The following is an 18,043-nucleotide window of genomic DNA, read 5'->3' on the forward strand; positions in this document are numbered from 1 at the left end:
GTCAGGTTAATTACGCAATTAACCCTTCACACTGCCACCCCCTCCTTTTTGTACAGAGAAAGAGGAAACTCGGCGATATCAGCGATAACACTAGGATGGTTGCGAAAATCGTCTGTATAGCACGGTCACCGCAGACAGGTTATACAGAGGGTTAAACAAACACAGTAGCGCTCTTTTAGAGGCAGGAATCGTAAGTTACATTAACGAGCTATAGAAACAGTTCAGCACTTTCAGAAAGAAAGATTTATTACTAAAAGGTCAAAAGGGTGCAATAAAATATTTACAGAGAAAAGATGTAACCAATATACATATAAATATACAGAGAACAACAGCGCAGCAAAGAGGTAACAGAAAGGAGGGTAAAGGGTTAAAGTACTTGCCAATCAGCCTTGGGTTAAGCAGATCAAGTTTCAGAGCGAAAGGGTCTCCCAGGTTGGTTCTGACGGGAGAATTCTTCAACTTACACTCTTAGGCCTGACAGCCTATTTTGTAGTCCCCCAGTAGGGGGTGTCTCTGAAGCCAAGGACCAATGCCTCATTTTGGGGAGGGATTGTCTGGGCGGAGACCCAAACTAGAACCAAAATCTCTCCTAGTTCATATTTTGGTTCATAACTTTTCCTAGGCACAAGTAACATTCCACCCGCAGGTAGATTAGTAGGCAGACGGATCTGAGGAACGGTTAGATATGAAATATGAAATACATACTGGAAGGGTTCAAGAGATGTGATTTTCTGCTTTCCTAGGTATTCCAGTCTGGGAGTGTGACCTATCAAACGATTTGTCTGATCGTGACCAATCCGAAGATATACCTGGTTTTTATGTAAGTCTCTCATATTCCAAGATATGAGACATAGGGGAAAATGGATTTTAAAAGTGTTATCTAGTCTCCTACTCCTCTGGAATGTCTTTGGACTCCGGGGAAGGCTTGGGTTATCTTTTTACGATGTGCCAGCTTGCACAGGTTCTTTAGACAGTGAGGCCCCAGCTCCCTTGGGGGTGTTATAGCTCGGAGCTTCCTGCTGTGTTCTGGCCTGCCTGTGACATTACCAACACACATGACCACATGTCACGGTGTATGAACAGAGAGGAAGGGGGGATGATGGGACAACATGGACAATTCTTAACAAAATGGAGGACTGCGTCCTTCTCTGTGGGCACAATTGCTACAGGGGGTGCTTGGACCCTCGAAACGCATTGGATATTTTTCGGATCGCACCTCTGACTTTTCATGGAATAAAGTTGTATCTGGACCCCTTAACAGCGGTGTGGCACTTTAATTTCGATTCTCGTTACATTACTCTACCAAGCCAAGGAAACGTTGGAGAAGTTCGGGGTGTAGAAGCCGCCCAGGAACCAGATCATTTACACCAACATCAATGCCATAACAATACCATCAGGATAACCCTGTGGGTCCAGCCCTATCTTTCCACTTTCCTCAACTGTCATTTACAACTGTCATTTCAATGCCCCTTTTTTCACCCCTTTTCCATCTATGTTCTGCGGATCTCATGCAGCCTCTTTTGCATTGTGTCTCCAGACAATCCGGCAATGGTGGCCCAGCATTTCTCAGGACGGGTTTCCTGATGGAGACAATAGTGGACCACGTCTGTGTCATGCGTGTTGTAGTCTCCATTGGAAGCCTATGTGACAAGGTGACAACGCAGGAGCACGATGCAAAGGCAGGGACAGGACGTTGTCACCCTCTAACGTGAAGTGCCTGGAAGAACCTTCATGGCAGGATCACCGGGTATTATTTTCATAAGAGGCTTACAAAGGCGGAAAATGAATTTAGAAAAGACATTCCCATTGGCCGTACCCAGATATGTGGCGGTTGGGCAAGTGGGCCAATGGGAGCGACTTTTCTCACTGCTGCCATTGGGCAGCTTTTGATGCGTACCTGTGCTTGGTAGCTTCCAATCATGTGACCCCTGTGACAGTCTATCAGAAAGCCTACCCCCGCCCCCGGCATTTAGATGGGCGGATTTGTCAGACGAATGTCTTTGTGGAGTCATTCGAATGACCAATATGAGGGAATTCCATTCAGAAACATTCAAATGGTGGTAAAGTGGTGATTCAAAGGGGGAATCTTCCCCAGCAGGCACATAAAGGGGGAATCTCCTCAGCAGGCACACATAAATGGAATCTAGTCAGCGGGGACACAAAGGGGGAATCTCCTCAGCAGAGGCAGAGAGGGGGAATCTCCTCAGCAGGGGCAGAGATGGGGAATCTCCTCAGCAGGGGCAGAGAGGGGGAATCTCCTCAGCAGGGGCAGAGAGGGGGAATCTCCTCAGCGGAGACACAGAGGGGGAATCTCCTCAGCAGGGGCAGAGAGGTGGAATCTCCTCAGCAAAGATACAAAGGGGGAATCTCCTCAGCAGGGACACAGAGGTGGAATCTTCTCAGAGGGGACACAGAGAATGAATCTCCCTAGTGGGAACTCAGACAGGGAATCTCCCTAAAGTGGGCTCAGGGAATCTCCTCAGCTGGCACACAGAAATGTAATCTCCTTAGTGGGGACACAGACGGGGAATCTCCTCAGTAGGAGCACAGATGGGGAATCTCCTCAGCGGAGACACAGAGGGGGAATCTCCTCAGCGGAGACACAGAGGGGGAATCTCCTCAGTGGAGACACAGAAAGAGGAATCTCCTCAGCGGGGACACATAGGGGGAATCTCCTCAGTAGGAGCACAGATGGGGAATCTCCTCAGCGGAGACACAGAGGGGGAATCTCCTCAGCGGGGACACAGATGGGGAATCTCCTCAGTGGGGACAGAGATGGGGGAATCTCCTCAGCGGAGACACAGAGGGGGAATCTCCTCAGTGGGGACAGAGACGGGGAATCTCCTCAGCGGAGACACAGAGGGGGAATCTCCTCAGTGGGGACAGAGACGGGGAATCTCCTCAGTGGAGACACAGAGGAGGAATCACCTCAGTAGGAGCACAGATGGGGAATCTTCTCAGCGGGGACACAGAGGGGGAATCTCCTCAGCGGGGACAGAGATGGGGAATCTCCTCAGCGGAGTCACAGAGGGGGAATCTCCTCAGCGGAAACACAGAGGGGGAATCTCCTCAGCGGGGACACAAAGGGGGAATCTCCCTAAAGGGGACACAGACAGAAGTAAAAACCCAACTAAAGTAAAATTTCAATCTTCCACGCTCCATCAAAAACAAGAGAAAAAACTGGCACTGAGTACACTTTCAGGAAGTCTGGTGGATGGAGGGATTGGGTTCCAGAAGTGACAGTTGGGAAGTATGAAGTTCTGGATTTCTGGGACGCAGACAAGGGAACAATTGCGTCCCCAAATGCGCTGCTCTGCATCCTCAGGTCGATGAATCTGAGGGAAATGACGCGGCGGTGTCGGAGATTTCAGCGCCATCACCAGGGGCAGACTGACAACTCATGGGGCCCCTGGGGCAATATTGGATCATGGGGCCCCTGTGTCCTTGCCCAAACTCAAAAAAGCCTATGAAAAAGGTACCAGGGGCATCTCATGGGGCCCCCTACTGACCCCGGGCCCTCGGGCAGTGCCTGAGTTTCCAAATGGTCAGCCCGCCCCTGGCCATCACTAATATCGGAGAGAGATCTGGCCATGTGTGGCCGCTTGCAGTGCCATTGGCGGGATCATGGACAGTTATGTCACTCACCTGGTAGTAGCGCAGTCTCATCAGCTGAGCCTCTATGGTGGAGGGAACACGCAGCTCGCTCCTCTCTCCCTCTTCTCCTGGAGGTTCTGGAGGATGAAAAGACTCCTCGCTCGGCTCCGCCAGACTTCGCATACTTTCACGCAGGGCTCGGCTCTCCGTCTATTTTTGTCTGCCATCTCAGAGGAAATATTTTCACAGATTTGCGGTGAGGCCCAGGGACGGGCATGGCGGTGAAACTTTGAGGACGGTAATTAGAGACTTGGAGGGTAACGTGAGGCTGGGAGGGAAAAGCTGCAATCATCGGGGAAAATAACAGAGGAGCCGAATGTTTGTGTGCCGGCTCCGGGGGGCTCGTCCTCCCCCCAAGATTCTTGGATGTGAGGTCTCCAGAACGGGACGCATCCAGAATGAAGGTTTGTATTGCTGTCTGTGGCCCCGTTAGGGAGAATCCCCCAATTTGTCCTGGTGACCGTTATCAGCAAGACTGAAAATAAAGAAAATCCCACATTTTGGAAGCGTCTCCATTGGAAATATTTCACTTGGGACGCTGGTTCTGGTGACAACCGGGGATTCCCTCTTTGGAGGGATTTCCTCTCACTTCCTGTTTTGGCTGTGGGTCAGGAAGTGAAGGGAAATATCCTCAAAGGGGACACAGATGGCAAAAAAAAATGACAGGGGTATTAATCCTCCGTTACTCTATCCAAAATGAAGAAAAACCGTTTTCTTTAATATGTACAGTATGAAGGAAAGGAGGGAAAGGATGGACATGACTGAAACCTTTAAATACACGAAAGGTTCAGGAAGGCGGTATTTCAGCATGAGGCTAAGATTGAAAACATGGAGACATCAAAGTATCAGGAAACTAATCATAAAAAAGTATTATTGTACCCAAAATTCAGCATTGTACAGATGGAAATAGAGAGATACAAAGTAACATTGTTTATAAACATCGATCAGACGGGAGATGGAGAGATACAAAGTAACATTGTTTATAAACATCGATCAGACGGGACATGGAGAGATACAAAGTAACATTGTTTATAAACATCGATCAGACGGGAGATGGAGAGATACAAAGTAACATTGTTTATAAACATCGATCAGACGGGAGATGGAGAGATACAAAGTAACATTGTTTATAAACATCGATCAGACGGGAGATAGAGAGATGCAAAGTAACATTGTTTATAAACATCGATCAGACGGGAGATAGAGAGATACAAAGTAACATTGTTTATAAACATCGATCAGACGGGAGATGGAGAGATACAAAGTAACATTGTTTATAAACATCGATCAGACGGGAGATGGAGAGATACAAAGTAACATTGTTTATAAACATCGATCAGACGGGAGATAGAGATACAAAGTAACATTGTTTATAAACATCGATCAGACGGGAGATAGAGAGATACAAAGTAACATTGTTTATAAACATCGATCAGACGGGAGATGGAGAGATACAAAGTAACATTGTTTATAAACATCGATCAGACGGGAGATAGAGAGATACAAAGTAACATTGTTTATAAACATCGATCAGACGGGAGATGGAGAGATACAAAGTAACATTGTTTATAAACATCGATCAGACGGGAGATGGAGAGATACAAAGTAACATTGTTTATAAACATCGATCAGACGGGGGATGGAGAGATACAAAGTAACATTGTTTATAAACATCGATCAGACGGGGGATGGAGAGATACAAAGTAACATTGTTTATAAACATCGATCAGATGGGAGATAGAGATACAAAGTAACATTGTTTATAAACATCGATCAGACGGGAGATGGAGAGATACAAAGTAACATTGTTTATAAACATCGATCAGACGGGAGATAGAGAGATACAAAGTAACATTGTTTATAAACATCGATCAGACGGGAGATGGAGAGATACAAAGTAACATTGTTTATAAACATCGATCAGACGGGAGATAGAGAGATACAAAGTAACATTGTTTATAAACATCGATCAGACGGGAGATGGAGATACAAAGTAACATTGTTTATAAACATCGATCAGACGGGAGATGGAGAGATACAAAGTAGAGGGGTGTACAGGTGGCTTTCAGCAGATGTGCTCCGTGGGGGAAGGGTTTACAGGTGGCCCCCAGCAGATGTACTCTGTGGGGGAGGGGTGTACAGGTGGCCCCCCAGCAGATGTGCTCCGTGGGGGAGGGGTGTATAGGTGGCCTTCAGCAGATGTGCTCCTTGGGGGAGGGGTGTGCAGGTGGCCCCCAGCAGATGTGCTGTGTGGGGGAGGGGTGTACAGGTGGCCCCCAGCAGATGTGCTGTGTGGGGGAGGGGTGTACAGGTGGCCCCCAGCAGATGTGCTCTGTGGGGGAGGGGTGTACAGGTGGCCCCCAGCAGATGTGCTCTGTGGGGGAGGGGTGTACAGGTGGCCTCCAGCAGATGTGCTCTGTGGGGGAGGGGTGTACAGGTGGCCCCCAGCAGATGTGCTCTGTGGGGGAGGGGTGTGCAGATGTGAGAGGTGAACTGTCTGATATCGATGTCCCGAACCAGGGGCGGACTGACAACTCATGGGGCTCCCGGGCAATAGGGGATCATGGGGCCCCTGTGTCCTTGCCCAAACTCAAAAAAGCCTATAAAAAGGTACCAGGGGCATTTCATGGGGCCCCCTACTGACCCCGGGCCCTCGGGCAGTGCCCAAGTGCTCTAATGGTCAGTCTGCCCCTGACCGGAACTTTCTATATGAACATTTTGACATTCTGCAGACTAAACAGCGGCTGGCGTGGAGCAGTGGCTGGCGTGGAGCAGCGTTCGGCGTGGAGCAGCGTTCGGCGTGGAGCAGCGTTCGGCGTGGAGCAGCGGCTGGCGTGGAGCAGCATTCGGCGTGGAGCAGCGTTCGGCGTGGAGCAGCGTTCGGCGTGGAGCAGCGTTCGGCGTGGAGCAGCGGCTGGCGTGGAGCAGCGGCTGGCGTGGAGCAGCATTCGGCGTGGAGCAGCGTTCGGCGTGGAGCAGCGGCTGGCGTGGAGCAGCGGCTGGCGTGGAGCAGCGTTCGGCGTGGAGCAGCGGCTGGCGTGGAGCAGCGTTCGGCGTGGAGCAGCGGCTGGCGTGGAGCAGCGTTCGGCGTGGAGCAGCGGCTGGCGTGGAGCAGCATTCGGCGTGGAGCAGCGTTCGGCGTGGAGCAGCGGCTGGCGTGGAGCAGCAGCTGGCGTGGAGCAGCGTTCGGCGTGGAGCAGCGGCTGGCGTGGAGCAGCAGCTGGCGTGGAGCAGCAGCTGGCGTGGAGCAGCAGCTGGCGTGGAGCAGCAATCGGCGTGGAGCAGCGTTCGGCGTGGAGCAGCGGCTGGCGTGGAGCAGCGGCTGGCGAGGAGCAGCGTTCGGCGTGGAGCAGTGGCTGGCGTGGAGCAGCGTTCGGCGTGGAGCAGCGGCTGGCGTGGAGCAGCGTTCGGCGTGGAGCAGCGGCTGGCGTGGAGCAGTGGCTGGCGTGGAGCAGTGGCTGGCGTGGAGCAGCGTTCGGCGTGGAGCAGCGTTCGGCGTGGAGCAACGTTCGGCGTGGAGCAGCGGCTGGCGTGGAGCAGCGTTCGGCGTGGAGCAGCGGCTGGCGTGGAGCAGTGGCTGGCGTGGAGCAGTGGCTGGCGTGGAGCAGCGTTCGGCGTGGAGCAGCGTTCGGCGTGGAGCAACGTTCGGCGTGGAGCAGCGGCTGGCGTGGAGCAGCGGCTGGCGTGGAGCAGCGTTCGGCGTGGAGCAGCGGCTGGCGTGGAGCAGCGGCTGGCGTGGAGCAGCATTCGGCGTGGAGCAGCGGCTGGCGTGGAGCAGCGGCTGGCGTGGAGCAGCGGCTGGCGTGGAGCAGCGTTCGGCGTGGAGCAGCGGCTGGCGTGGAGCAGCGGCTGGCGTGGAGCAGCGGCTGGCGTGGAGCAGCGTTCGGCGTGGAGCAGTGGCTGGCGTGGAGCAGCATTCGGCGTGGAGCAGCGTTCGGCGTGGAGCAGCGGCTGGCGTGGAGCAGTGGCTGGTGTGGAGCAGCGTTCGGCGTGGAGCAGCGGCTGGCGTGGAGCAGCAGCTGGCGTGGAGCAGCAGCTGGCGTGGAGCAGCGTTCGGCGTGGAGCAGCGTTTGGCGTGGAGCAGCGGCTGGCGTGGAGCAGTGGCTGGCGTGGAGCAGCGTTCGGCGTGGAGCAGCGGCTGGCGTGGAGCAGCGTTCGGCGTGGAGCAGCGGCTGGCGTGGAGCAGCGTTCGGCGTGGAGCAGCGGCTGGCGTGGAGCAGCGGCTGGCGATGAGCAGCATTCGGCGTGGAGCAGCGGCTGGCGTGGAGCAGCGGCTGGCGTGGAGCAGCGTTCGGCGTGGAGCAGCGGCTGGCGTGGAGCAGCGTTCGGCGTGGAGCAGCGGCTGGCGTGGAGCAGCGGCTGGCATGGAGCAGCGTTCGGCGTGGAGCAGCGGCTGGCGTGGAGCAGCAGCTGGCGTGGAGCAGCATTCGGCGTGGAGCAGCGTTTGGCGTGGAGCAGCGGCTGGCGTGGAGCAGCAGCTGGCGTGGAGCAGCGTTCGGCGTGGAGCAGCGGCTGGCGTGGAGCAGCAGCTGGCGTGGAGCAGCAGCTGGCGTGGAGCAGCGTTCGGCGTGGAGCAGCGTTCGGCGTGGAGCAGCGGCTGGCGTGGAGCAGCAGCTGGCGTGGAGCAGCAGCTGGCGTGGAGCAGCGTTCGGCGTGGAGCAGCGGCTGGCGTGGAGCAGCAGCTGGCGTGGAGCAGCAGCTGGCGTGGAGCAGCGTTCGGCGTGGAGCAGCGTTCGGCGTGGAGCAGCGTTCGGCGTGGAGCAGCGGCTGGCGTGGAGCAGCAGCTGGCGTGGAGCAGCAGCTGGCGTGGAGCAGCGTTCGGCGTGGAGCAGCATTCGGCGTGGAGCAGTGTTCGGCGTGGAGCAGCGGCTGGCGTGGAGCAGTGTTCGGCGTGGAGCAGCGGCTGGCGTGGAGCAGCATTCGGCGTGGAGCAGCGTTCGGCGTGGAGCAGCATTCGGCGTGGAGCAGCGTTCGGCGTGGAGCAGCGGCTGGCGTGGAGCAGTGTTCGGCGTGGAGCAGCGGCTGGCGTGGAGCAGCATTCGGCGTGGAGCAGCGTTCGGCGTGGAGCAGCATTCGGCGTGGAGCAGCGGCTGGCGTGGAGCAGCGTTCGGCGTGGAGCAGCATTCGGCGTGGAGCAGCGTTCGGCGTGGAGCAGCGTTCGGCGTGGAGCAGCGTTCGGCGTGGAGCAGCGGCTGGCGTGGAGCAGCGTTCGGCGTGGAGCAGCATTCGGCGTGGAGCAGCGTTCGGCGTGGAGCAGCGGCTGGCGTGGAGCAGCGTTCGGCGTGGAGCAGCATTCGGCGTGGAGCAGCGTTCGGCGTGGAGCAGCGTTCGGCGTGGAGCAGCGGCTGGCGTGGAGCAGCGTTCGGCGTGGAGCAGCGGCTGGCGTGGAGCAGCGTTCGGCGTGGAGCAGCATTCGGCGTGGAGCAGCGTTCGGCGTGGAGCAGCGTTCGGTGTGGAGCAGCGTTCGGCGTGGAGCAGCGGCTGGCGTGGAGCAGCGTTCGGCGTGGAGCAGCGTTCGGCGTGGAGCAGCGTTCGGCGTGGAGCAGCGGCTGGCGTGGAGCAGCGTTCGGCGTGGAGCAGCATTCGGCGTGGAGCAGCGTTCGGCGTGGAGCAGCGGCTGGCGTGGAGCAGCGTTCGGCGTGGAGCAGCATTCGGCGTGGAGCAGCGTTCGGCGTGGAGCAGCGTTCGGTGTGGAGCAGCATTCGGCGTGGAGCAGCGGCTGGCGTGGAGCAGCGTTCGGCGTGGAGCAGCATTCGGCGTGGAGCAGCGTTCGGCGTGGAGCAGCGTTCGGCGTGGAGCAGCATTCGGCGTGGAGCAGCGTTCGGCGGTGCCTCAGCACGCAGGTGGTTCCTTGCGATGTTTCTGCTCATTCCTCCTCTCTGAGTGTCTGGAAATGTCTGGCCGGCGGTGGGCCCCTCTTTCGGAGAGGTGAACCCATGTGGTTTCCTGCCAGGAGTTCCGTGCAAACACTAGAATCTTCTTTTCTGCTGCTTCCAGCATTTCCAGCGGCGCTCAGGTCAGCCGCGGGTCACCGACATGGCTGCCAACATTCCCACATCATCCAGGAGGAGACTTTGCTGCCTTTTATTTGATGCTTTTCACTTCCCAGCAGACGGATGGGATCTGTAGACACGAATCCGCCGGTACCGGCCCAAATGTTCCCAATTCTGATCAGAACTTCAGCCAGCTTTGCGATTTACACCCCCTCCCCCACCGTACTGTACAGCCAGCAGGGTGCCACCATCACTCACAGCCTCCACCTTCAGCCTCCTTACTGGAGTAATAGAATGTATGGAATCCCTTACTCTGGACACACACAGCGCCGGGTTTCTGGTATTAAGCCTGCGGGTTAAACAACAAAAAAAAAGAACCAATTCCCCCATCAACACATTCAATGTGGATGGGGAATCCTCCCGCTGTGCCATTGTATTCTGGCAGTGGGGAGGCTTCCCCGCCAACTCCCTGCTTGAACACAACTCCACCGACAGCCAACATGCTGAGAACAGACAGAGATGCAGTATACATAGTAACACATATGTAGGAAGGATACATTGTATCATTATATCTAGAGGAAGGATACATTGGGGACTAGAGAGTGCAACATCTGGTGCAGCTCTGCATAGAAACCAATCAGCTTCCAGGTTTTATTGTCAGAGCCTCAATGAAGAAGCTGAAGCTAGAAGCTGATTGGCTCCCATACACAGCTTCTCCAGATTCTGCACTCTCCAGTCTGAGTAAACAAATCCCATTGCATCATTAGATCTATGGGAAGTATACATTGGGGGGGATTTACTAAAACTGGAGAGTGCAGAATCTGGTGCAACTGTGCATGGGAGCCAATCAGCTTCTAGCTTCAGTTTCTTCATTGAAACGTTCACAATAAAACCTGGAAGCTGATTGGTTTCTATGCAAGATCCCAGTGTGCCATGAAAGCAGATTAAGCTAATTCAGTCCAGGGGGGGAGCCGGAACACCTGTGCAAGACTGAAGGGGAGGAGCCAGAACACCAGTGCAAGACTGAAGGGGAGGAGCCAGAACACCAGTGCAAGACTGAAGGGGAGGAGCCGGAACACCTGTGCAAGACTGAAGGGGAGGAGCCGGAACACCTGTGCAAGACTGAAGGGGAGGAGCCGGTACACCTGTGCAAGACTGAAGGGGGGGAGCCGGAACACCAGTGCAAGACTGAAGGGGAGGAGCCGGAACACCAGTGCAAGACTGAAGGGGAGGAGCCGGAACACCTGTGCAAGACTGAAGGGGAGGAGCCGGTACACCTGTGCAAGACTGAAGGGGAGGAGCCGGAACACCTGTGCAAGACTGAAGGGGAGGAGCCGGTACACCTGTGCAAGACTGAAGGGGAGGAGCCGGTACACCTGTGCAAGACTGAAGGGGAGGAGCCGCCACACCTGTGCAAGACTGAAGGAGGGGAGCCATACACCTGTGCAAGACTGAAGGGGAGGAGCCGGTACACCTGTGCAAGACTGAAGGGGAGGAGCCGCCACACCTGTGCAAGACTGAAGGAGGGGAGCCGGAACACCTGTGCAAGACTGAAGGGGAGGAGCTGGAAAACCTGTGCAAGACTGAAGGGGAGGAGCTGGAAAACCTGTGCAAGACTGAAGGGGAGGAGCCGGAACACCTGTGCAAGACTGAAGCGGAGGAGCTGGAACACCTGTGCAAGACTGAAGGGGAGGAGCCAGTACACCTGTGCAAGACTGAAGGGGAGGAGCCGGCACACCTGTGCAAGACTGAAGGAGAGGAGCCGGTACACCTGTGCAAGACTGAAGGGGAGGAGCCGGTACACCTGTGCAAGACTAAAGGGGAGGAGCCGGAACACCTGTGCAGGGCAGAAGGGGAGGAGCCAGTACACTTGTGCAAGACTGAGGGGGAGGAGCCATTACACCTGTGCAGGGCAGAAGGGGAGGAGCCAGTACACTTGTGCAAGACTGAGGGGGAGGAGCCAGTATAACTGTGCAAGACCTGAAAGGAGGAGCCGCTACACCTGTGCAAGACTGAAGGGGAGGAGCCAGTACACCTGTGCAAGACTGAAGGGGAGGAGCCGGTACACCTGTGCAAGACTGAAGGGGAGGAGCCGGTCCACCTGTGCAAGACTGAGGGGAAGGCCAGAGGAAGGATTTAACATAAAAAAAAAATATCTGATGACAGGTCCACTTTAAAATGTTGGCTGAATCCAGCCCAGGAAAAACCAAATCCTCTCCAATCCACAGAAATTCTGCACATATGTAGCCGGCATGGAGATGAAAACTGAACCCCTCATCAAGGGAAATAGCCGGTTTCACCTCGGGCAGCTCTCTCCACCCCGTGTGCAGTCGCTGCTCGTCTGATTACAGAGGATACAAAGACACAACGTAACAGATGGTTCTGTTTTAACACATAGAACACTTAGAGATGTGGAAATAATTGCAACAAATTTAAAAAGTTTAAAATGAAAAAGAAACATTTGAAAGGTATTTGATCACCACCGGGTCTATTTAATATATAAACGAAAAAAACACAGAACATTTTGAAAAAAAAAAAACTATATTTTTTACTTTCTGCTATAAAACATTTGAAAAAACAAATTTCTTCATAAGTTTAGGCCAAAGTATATTCTGCTACATATTTTTGGTTAAAAAAAAATTCCAATCGATTGGTTGGCTTGAAAGGTATAGAGTCTTCGAACTATAGTATATATAATGGATTGTTTTATACTACATTTGATATTGTGGCAGGCAATCTGACACTAACTGACACTGGGTGGGAACTGACATCACCAGTGACACTCATACAGTGATCAGTGATAATCCCAATGACACTGGCTGGGAAGGGGTTAACATCTAGGGGCAATCAAGGGGTTAAGTGTGTCCCCAACAAGTGTTAATGTGTGCTCCTTTTTACTAAAAATCTCTCTGCCCCCCCCCACCCCTCCCCCCCTACAGAGCTGCGTGTTGATTGTGATCAGCTGGTGCCGGCCTTGAACCATGAGCCAGGAAGTGCTGGAAAACTCCCGCTGCGTACACCAACAGGAGCATGCACAGAGGAGCCCCAGAGGAGACCAGCGACATACAGGAATGCGCCCGTTTGGGTTGACTGACCGCAGTCCACAAGTGGTTAAAAATATTCCATTTGGCTGACAGCGGGGATTTCTTTTTTATTTTTTTTTTTATTTTTTTTTGTAAAGCAGACATTTCCAGGAAAAGTGGTTTTAAATTGCCGGCAAATGACATTTCTCTTCTTGCTTCTATAAAAAGAAAATGGCGCACAGACCCTTCCGAAGGTCATTTTATTTCATGTATTATTATATTTATTTATGATTATTATTTTAATATTTTTTCATTAAAAACTAATAAACTGCCCAAGAAATGTCATTTGCCAGCAATTTACACTAACATTTTTATTTCTTTTAAAATTTCATGTTTGCTGTTCTACATACACTATATTGCCCCCAGTGTTGTCCCCGCCCCCCCTTATATATACACTATATTGCCCCAAGTATTGTCCCCACCCCCCCCTTATATATACACAATATTGCCCCCAGTGTTGTCCCCGCCCCCCCTTATATATACACTATATTGCCACCAGTGTTGTCCCCGCCCCCCCTTATATATACACTATATTGCCCCAAGTATTGTCCCCACCCCCCCCTTATATATACACAATATTGCCCCCAGTGTTGTCCCCGCCCCCCCTTATATATACACTATATTGCCCCAAGTATTGTCCCCACCCCCCCCTTATATATACACTATATTGCCCCCAGTGTTGTCCCCCCCCCCTGTATATACACTATATTGCCCCCAGTGTTGTCCCCCCCCCCCCCCCTGTACATACACTATATTGCCCCAAGTATTGTCCCCGCCCCCCCCCCATATATACACTATATTGCCCCCAGTGTTGTCCCCGCCCCCCCCCTGTATATACACTATATTGCCCCCAGTGTTGTCCCCGCCCCCCCCCTGTATATACACTATATTGCCCCCAGTGTTGTCCCCGCCCCCCCCCTGTATATACACTATATTGCCCCCAGTGTTGTCCCCGCCCCCCCCCCTGTATATACACTATATTGCCCCCAGTGTTGTCCCCGCCCCCCCCCTGTATATACACTATATTGCCCCAAGTGTTGTCCCCGCCCCCCCCCCCCTGTATATACACTATATTGCCCCAAGTATTGTCCCCGCCCCCCCCCCTGTATATACACTATATTGCCCCAAGTGTTGTCCCCCCCCCCTGTATATACACTATATTGCCCCAAGTGTTGTCCCCGCCCCCCCCTGTATATACACTATATTGCCCCAAGTGTTGTCCCCGCCCCCCCCCTGTATATACACTATATTGCCCCCAGTGTTGTCCCCGCCCCCCCCTGTATATACACTATATTGCCCCAAGTATTGTCCCCGCCCCCCCCCTGTATATACACTATATTGCCCCAAGTGTTGTCCCCGCCCCCCCCGTATATACACTATATTGCCCCAAGTGTTGTCCCCCCCCCCCCTGTATATACACTATATTGCCCCAAGTGTTGTCCCCGCCCCCCCCCCCTGTATATACACTATATTGCCCCAAGTGTTGTCCCCGCCCCCACCCCCCCCTGTATATACACTATATTGCCCCCAGTGTTGTCCCCCCCCCCCTGTATATACACTATATTGCCCCAAGTGTTGTCCCCGCCCCCCCCCTGTATATACACTATATTGCCCCAAGTGTTGTCCCCGCCCCCCCCTGTATATACACTATATTGCCCCCAGTGTTGTCCCCGCCCCCCCCCCTGTATATACACTATATTGCCCCAAGTATTGTCCCCGCCCCCCCCCTGTATATACACTGTATTGCCCCAAGTATTGTCCCCGCCCCCCGCCTGTATATACACTATATTGCCCCAAGTATTGTCCCCGCCCCCCCTGTATATACACTATATTGCCCCAAGTATGGTCCCCGCCCCCTTTATATACACTATATTGCCCCAAGTATTGTCCCCGCCCCCTTTATATACACTATATTGCCCCAAGTATTGTCCCCGCCCCCCTGTATATACACTATATTGCCCCAAGTATTGTCCCTCCCCGTATATACACTATATTGCCCCAAGTATTGTCCCCGCCCCCCCGTATATACACTATATTGCCCCAAGTATTGTCCCCGCCCCCCCGTATATACCCTATATTGCCCCAAGTATTGTCCCCTCCCCCGTATATACACTATATTGCCCCAAGTATTGCCCCCGCCACCCCCACCGTATATACACTATATTGCCCCAAGTATTGTCCCCGCCCCCCGTACATACACTATATTGCCCCAAGTATTGTCCCCGCCCCCCCCCGTATATACACTATATTGCCCCAAGTATTGTCCCCGCCCCCCCTGTATATACACTATATTGCCCCAAGTATTGTCCCCGCCCCCCCTGTATATACACTATATTGCCCCAAGTATTGTCCCCGCCCCCCCTGTATATACACTATATTGCCCCAAGTATTGTCCTCGCCCCCCCTGTATATACACTATATTGCCCCAAGTATTGTCCGTCCCCCCCGTATATACACTATATTGCCCCAAGTATTGTCCCCGCCCCCTTTATATACACTATATTGCCCCAAGTATTGTCCCCCCCCCCCGTATATACACTATATTGCCCCAAGTATTGTCCCCGCCCCCCCGTATATACACTATATTGCCCCAAGTATTGTCCCCTCCCCCGTATATACACTATATTGCCCCAAGTATTGCCCCCGCCACCCCCCCCCCGTATATACACTATATTGCCCCAAGTATTGTCCCCGCCCCCCGTATATACACTATATTGCCCCAAGTATTGTCCCCGCCCCCCCTGTATATACACTATATTGCCCCAAGTATTTTCCCCGCCCCCCCTGTATATACACTATATTGCCCCAAGTATTGTCCCCGCCCCCCCCGTATATACACTATATTGCCCCAAGTATTGTCCCCGCCCCCCCCTGTATATACACTATATTGCCCCAAGTATTGTCCCCGCCCCCCCCTGTATATACACTATATTGCCCCAAGTATTGTCCCCACCCCCCCTGTATATACACTATATTGCCCCAAGTATTGTCCCCGCCCCCCCCATATATACACTATATTGCCCCAAGTATTGGGCCGCTGGACTTCCCACACACATGACCTTTAATGGCCCCCCAGTCTTAGTCCGTAGGGTTCAATACTGAGTTGGCCCCACCCTTCCCACACACATGACCTTTAATGGCCCCCCAGTCTTAGTCCGTAGGGTTCAATATTGAGTTGGCCCCGCCCTTTCCACGCACATGACCTTTAATGGCCCCCCAGTCTTAGTCCGTAGGGTTCAATATTGAGTTGGCCCCGCCCTTTCCACGCACCTGACCTTTAATGGCCCCCCAGTCTTGGTCCGTAGGGTTCAATATTGAGTTGGCCCCGCCCTTTCCACGCACATGACCTTTAATGGCCCCCCAGTCTTAGTCCGTAGGGTTCAATATTGAGTTGGCCCCGCCCTTTGCAGCTATAACAGCTTCAATTCTTCTGGGAAGGCCGTCCACAAGGTTTAGGAGGGTGTCTATGGGAAGGTTGGACCATTCTTCCAGAAGCACATTTGTCAGGTCAGGCACTGATGTCGGGGGAGGAGGCACTGATGTCGGGGGAGGGGGCCTGGCTCGCAGTCTCCGCTCTAATTCATCCCAAAGGTGTTCTATGGGGTTGAGGTCAGGACTCTGTGCAGGACAGTCAAGTTCCTCCACCCCAAACTGGCTCCTCCATGTCTTTATAGACCTTGCTTTGTGCACTGGTGGGCAGTCATGTTGGAACAGGAAGGGGCCATCCCCAAACTCTTCCCACAGAGTTCCCTTCACTGAAACTAGGGGGCCAAGCCCAACCCCTGAAAAGCAACCCCACACCATAATCCCCCCTCCACCAAACTTTACACTTGGTACAATGCAGTCAGGCAAGTACCGTTCTCTTGGCCACCGTCAAACCCAGACACGTCCATCGGATTGCCAGACAGAGAAGCGTGATTGGTCACTCCAGAGAACACGTCTCCATGCTCTAGAGTCCAGTGGCAGCGTGCATTACACCACGGTATCCGACGCTTTGCATTGCACTTGGTGATGGAAGGCTTGGATGCAGCTGCTCGGCCATGGAAACCCATTCCATGAAGCTCTCTACGCACTGTTGTTGGGCTCATCTGAAGGCCACACCAAGTTTGGAGGTCTTTAGCTATTGACTCTGCAGACAGTTGGCGACTTCTGCGCACTGTGCGCTTCAGCATGCGCTGACCCCGCCCTGTCATGTGACGTGGCCTACCACTTGGTGGCTGAGTGGCTGTTGTTCCCAGTTGCTTCCACTTTCTTATAATCCCACTAACAGTTGAGCGTGGAATATTTAGTAGCCAGGAAATGTCACGGATGGACTTATTGCCCAGGTGGCCACCTATCACGGGACCACGCTTGGAGTCACTGAGCTCCTGAGAGCGACCCATTCTTTCACCAATATTTGTAGAAGCCGTCTGCATGCCTAGGGGCTTGATTGTATACACCTGTGTCCATGGAGGGGATTGGAACACCTGAATCACATGATATGGAGGGGATTGGAACACCTGAATCACATGATATGGAGGGGATTGGAACACCTGAATCACATGATATGGAGGGGATTGGAACACCTGAATCACATGATATGGAGGGGATTGGAACACCTGAATCACATGATTGGGAGGGGATTGGAACACCTGAATCACATGATTGGGAGGGGATTGGAACACCTGAATCACATGATATGGAGGGGATTGGAACACCTGAATCACATGATATGGAGGGGATTGGAACACCTGAATCACATGATTTGGGACAATAATTTTGGCAATATAGTATAATACAGCAAGAATGAGAGAAAAATCCAAAAGTCAGTGGGGGACCCGAGAACCCAGTGGGGGGACCCGTGAATGGGAGGATCGGGGCTGCTCTGTGCAAAACCATTACACAGAGCAGCTAAGTATGATGTTTTTTAATATCACTTTAATCTGACTATGTAGCTTGGCTATCCAGGAAAGGGGGAGAGTGGCGTGTGCTCCCCACCCTTCTTCTGAACCATAGGATGCCACTGTGACGGGAGTGACTTTGGGTGGGGGGCCCATGGAACACAGCCCACTTTGGAGAGGTGGGGAGACCCCTGTCTCAGCTCCCCATATCCCTCTTATGTGTAAGTCACCCTGTGCCTGTTAGGGGTACCGGGTGATCTGTCCTAATATTGGGGTGAGGGGTTGTTGATTGTTTAATGCCATGTGGTTGCATCCCATTGTTCTATTGTGTGTCTTGCTTGGGAGCAAACTATTATGGGATGTATGTGTTTATGTGTATTAACTTGGTGGGGGGTGTCTCCAGCAGCCCTCCCTCCTGATGGGACTGTCTGCT

General features: G+C 53.5%; 1 protein-coding gene across 3 annotated transcripts in view; it reads right to left on the minus strand.

Moving 5' to 3' along the window:
* INSC (INSC spindle orientation adaptor protein) overlaps positions 1-18,043 on the minus strand; it is a 232,448-nt gene that overhangs the window by 199,292 nt on the left and 15,113 nt on the right. The window contains exon 1 of one of the 3 annotated variants that reach the window (XM_089662064.1): positions 3,646-4,124. The exons of 1 other annotated variant lie outside the window; for it this stretch is intronic. The gene's annotated coding sequence lies outside the window, so the exon portion shown is untranslated. Of the gene's footprint in view, positions 1-3,645; positions 4,125-18,043 lie in introns of those variants that run through there. One more of the 3 variants, XM_089662060.1, reaches the window with a different exon arrangement.

This window comes from Staurois parvus, unplaced genomic scaffold (assembly GCF_062004578.1).
Source record: "Staurois parvus isolate SC_StPar_1 unplaced genomic scaffold, SC_StPar_1.0 ptg001421l, whole genome shotgun sequence".
NCBI lineage: Eukaryota > Metazoa > Chordata > Amphibia > Anura > Ranidae > Staurois > Staurois parvus.